Source organism: Podarcis pityusensis (genome assembly GCF_964106645.2).
Source record: "Podarcis pityusensis genome assembly, chromosome: 5".
Taxonomy (NCBI): domain Eukaryota; kingdom Metazoa; phylum Chordata; class Lepidosauria; order Squamata; family Lacertidae; genus Podarcis; species Podarcis pityusensis.
Genome location: NC_138032.1, coordinates 84,844,360 through 84,848,702, shown reverse-complemented (window position 1 = coordinate 84,848,702; position 4,343 = coordinate 84,844,360). Strand labels below are relative to the sequence as shown.

At 42.5% G+C, this 4,343-nt stretch overlaps 1 long non-coding RNA gene across 1 annotated transcript; it reads left to right on the top strand.

Moving 5' to 3' along the window:
• The first annotated feature begins 2,449 nt into the window (after positions 1 to 2,449).
• Positions 2,450 to 3,616, top strand: LOC308476725. Its single transcript, XR_013986074.1, has 3 exons — positions 2,450 to 2,572; positions 2,690 to 2,788; positions 2,873 to 3,616. It is a non-coding gene; the product is annotated as an uncharacterized lncRNA (long non-coding RNA).
• The last annotated feature ends 727 nt before the right edge of the window (positions 3,617 to 4,343 follow it).

Sequence of the window (4,343 nt, the reverse complement as noted above, 5' to 3'; positions counted from 1 at the left end):
GTTGTTGTTGTTGTTTAGTCGTTTAGTCGTGTCCGACTCTTTGTGACCCCATGGACCAGAGCACACCAGGCACTTCTGTCTTCCACTGCCTCCCGCAGTTTGGTCAAACTCATGCTGGTAGCTTCGAGAACACCATCCAACCATCTCGTCTTCTGTCGTCCCCTTCTCCTTGTGCCCTCCATCTTTCCCAACATCAGGGTCTTTTCCAGGGAGTCTTCTCTTCTCATGAGGTGGCCAAAGTATTGGAGCCTCAGCTTCAGGATCTGCCCTTCCAGTGAGCACTCAGGGCTGATTTCCTTCAGAATGGATAGGTTTGATCTTCTTGCAGTCCAGGGGACTCTCAAGAGTCTCCTCCAGCACCATAATTCAAAAGCATCAATTATTTGGCGATCAGCCTTCTTTATGGTCCAGCTCTCACTTCCATACATCACTACTGGGAAAACCATAGCTTTTACTATACGGACCTTTGTTGGCAAGGTGATGTCTCTACTTTTTAAGATGCTGTCTAGGTTTTTCTCATAGCTCATTACTTACCAGTTGTATACATGGCAGAGAGCATGCCACAGCTTACCTTAGGAGCCTCTATCAAATCCAAACCAAATAGTTCTTTCTCCTTAATAACATTTCAAAGCCATCTTCCTCAGCTTGTGTGTGTACAAGCTGACTTCACAATAGCAGGACACATTGCTGTAAATAGATTTGTGAACCCTATGATGGCATGAAGCTCATTTTCTTTCCTGTATTAAAATACTGCCCCTATCCTTACAATGTGGTGTCATTTTGAGTTGTCTGGCATACTTGTAGTGACTTTATCAGGGAGGAAGAGTAAAATGTGGTTTCTTTCTGTCCTGCTGAGCTTTTTAAAAAATACACATACGCACGGACAACTAACAAAATACAGCTGTTCTGTAGTGGCTAAAGGGTTTGGCATCTGTTTGTAGGGAAAACATGAAAACTTGCAAGGGGTCCCTTTCCTGGATATCTGGAAGTCAGGGGGATGGACAATGGCTCTCCTAAGAAAAACAGCTGGCCTTCAGAAAATTTAAGTAGCTGAAATATAAAAGGGCCAAATGGTGGGGGAATCTTTCAACATGCCATTAAGAAGAGGCTAGGACAACCTCATATTTCTGTGTCAAACAGGGTAGGGTGTTGTACCCTGAGCCAGCCCCAGGTCAGAGGTGTTCCTCAGTAAAGTGCCCTCTGGTGGTCCCCAGCTGCAAGCCATGATGCCCCTGATGTCTTCTTTTTCTTTGGTGATCACTCATAGCCGAGTAAGATTGTCTTTCATAAACAGTTTTAACAGTAAGTCCGTGAGTGACTGTGGAGGCCAATTCAGGATCCACACGTCCTTCCACAGTGGGGACATAGGTTTCTCAGCGGGAGTTGATCATGGTGAGGGTTTGCCAAGCGTGGCTTCTGCTTGGCTCGTTTCTCTCTTTTGTCCTGAATTTGAGCATCTTCAGAACCCATGACACCCTTGGTAAAGGCTGTTCTCCAACTGGAGCGCTTGCAGGCCAGTGTTTCCCAGTTGTCGGTCTTTATACTACATTTTTAAAGATTTGCCTTGAGAGAGTCTTTAAACCTCTTTTGTTGACCACCAGCATTACACTTTCCATTTTTAAGTTCGGAGTAGAGTAGTTGTTTTGGAAGATGATAATCAGGCATCCGCACAACATGACCAGTCCAGCGAAGTTGATGAACAATCACTGCTTTGACACTGGTGATCTTTGCTTCTTCCAGTACATTGGCATTAGTTAGCCTGTCTTCCCAAGTGATGTGATATAACATTGCTTGGGATGTAGTGGTAAATTTAAGAGGGAGACTCCATTTAAATCTTCCACAATACCCTGGAATGACACTGCATCAGGGTCATTGTGCAATGCCACAGACCCAACTGCTCATCCCAAGGCTGATAGTAGTAATGGACCCTCCAAGGGTGTTGGGTCTAAGGATGCCAGGTGCTGATGCTTGTTGTGTTAGTCCCTTTATCGGGATCACCAGATTTCTGGAGCCTCAGGTTCTGAGATTCTGTTGAAGGAACCTGGAGGTAGGAGATGATGCACAGAGACTGGAGACAGCTTGATGGAGTAGCGGTGGAGCACATGGGCACCTAGAGCAGGCAAGGGTTGGTGCATGGCATGTCTGGGAGCAACACAGTGTGAACCTGGCAGTTCAGAATGAAGGCTGCCAATCTAGTGGACCAGAGGATCAGTGCCTTGTTTAGCATGAGCCCTGTGGCACCTGACACTGCCTTAGTGTGTCAGTTTTTTCCTCATCCTAATAAATTATCCAAACCCAGAATGAACTTGCTTAAAATATACAGTAATTTCATAGTTCTCAGATTTGCTAATAATTTAGAGACCTAAAGAAAAACCCAACTCAGACAACTAAGTTCTTGCTTTAGCATACCCTAAAGAACGTTTAAGCCTCTGATGCCGATTGTTTTCACAGGTGTTGGCAACATATGAATTAAATGAAGGAAGCATGGATGACTCAGTAGGCCAATGCCGTTTTTCTATCCTGTTCTAACAACTGCAAAGAAGGTATAATTTATGTTGGCTGACAAATCTTGGTAAGTAATGTTCTATTTCATTGGCAGAAAAAGAAGAATATTCCAGATGACTGCTGTGGTCAACATTTTTAGCGCTCGAACCAGGGTTTTGTTTGTGTTTGTGTTTTGTTTTCTTAGGGACTTCTGAGAGCTAAAGTTATAGGTACATTTAAAAAGCCAAAAGGAATATAAGGATTTTGGATATACTGCCATATTGCACTTTCAAGGAACAATGAAGTATGTACCCTCTTATAGCCATAATAGTCCAATTCCTCATCAAAACAAGAAAATCTATAGCTTTCCTTTCTCTCTCTTTTTCAGAGTAAATGCTTAATATTTCCAAATTGTCTTGTAACGAAGTTCAAATATAGATGTGAAAAAGTCACAGAGAAGCAGATTTGGAGTTGGAAAGTAGCAAATAACCAAGCATATCCAACGTCCCCAGTATTATGGACTTCCAGGTTTCTTAACTGGAGTTGTAAAAGCTTGCCTTCATAACGCAACTTGCACATCTCTCTTCCCACGGCTAATGTTTTAACAGAAATGTAAGGAACCTCTGTTTTCCTTCTGCTGCATATCTGACTAGAGTACAGGAATAGTTGGTGAGGGTGTACATTAACCACAATATTTTGTTTGGACTCCGATTCAGCACTTTGGAAAATAGCCTCCCTCAGCCTTTGTAGACTGTCTGATTCAGCTCAGGATTTGTCCAAGTCTGCTTCGTTTCCACTCATTCACAATTGAGAAGTGAATGAAAGACAGAAGTGAATGAAATTTGCAGACATACTAGCCCTTCCAGAGTGGATGAAGCCTGCCAAATTATAAGTAAATAGATCCAGGGGCACAGACACACACAAAATGTCCATAACTATTAAAATTTGCAGCAGAATTGGATGAGATCTTCAGGCAAGATAGTCCCTTCCAAGGACATGGATCCTGCTAAATCTCAAAAAGGATGGTTGCAATTGCTTCCCCTCAAGGGCAGTAGGCACAGTTCTGGGATCCCCTCATTCTCCATCTCCCATTCACTATTTGGAAATTTTAAAAAATGCTATACGCTTGTGGTGTTTTTTATTTCTGCACATATGAGGTGTGGTAGTAATCTACATTATGCTGTTTCACTTTTCAGAAGGGATCGGTGTGCAATTGCTATGCAATTTTCAGTTACTAACAGTACTGCACTGAAGTGTATCCTTTTGAATGAGAAGCATAGTGTGCAGTATGCAGTGATGTGCAACCGTTCAAAAATAGCTAAAATAAATAAATGCAAAATTACATTTTGACAAAAAGTGTTCTGAAGATGTGGAAGTGGTGTTTGCAAAGATAGAAGAATCTGCGAAAATGAACTCAGGGTCTCACATATCCTTTCCTGGGAATTAGGAGGCATATAAAACATTTACTCTTCTTGTTTTGCAAAGCAGGCTGGGTAGCCTCCCTTAGAGCCCCAGACCTGTTTAGCCTGTTTAGCCTTGGCAGGCTGCAATGTCACGTGTCTCCTGTTGGTGACAAGGAAAAAAATAGGTGTATAAAGGAGAATTCCCTGGATGCCAAGATCCTGGTTTGGGGCAAGTACTCTTTGGTGAGAGAACCCCAGCAGAGATTTTAAATCAGAAAACATGCAGCGAAGTGTGGAAATACAGGCTATTAGACCTTTAAAATATGCTCTTCTGAGTTGCAAAAACTTCCCTCTTCCCCTAGCATGGAAAAAAAGACTGCACATTCGGTAAGTTAAAATCATTTACTTACAAACCCTTCAAATGTCAGATTCATGTGCTTTTCCATACAGCATTCA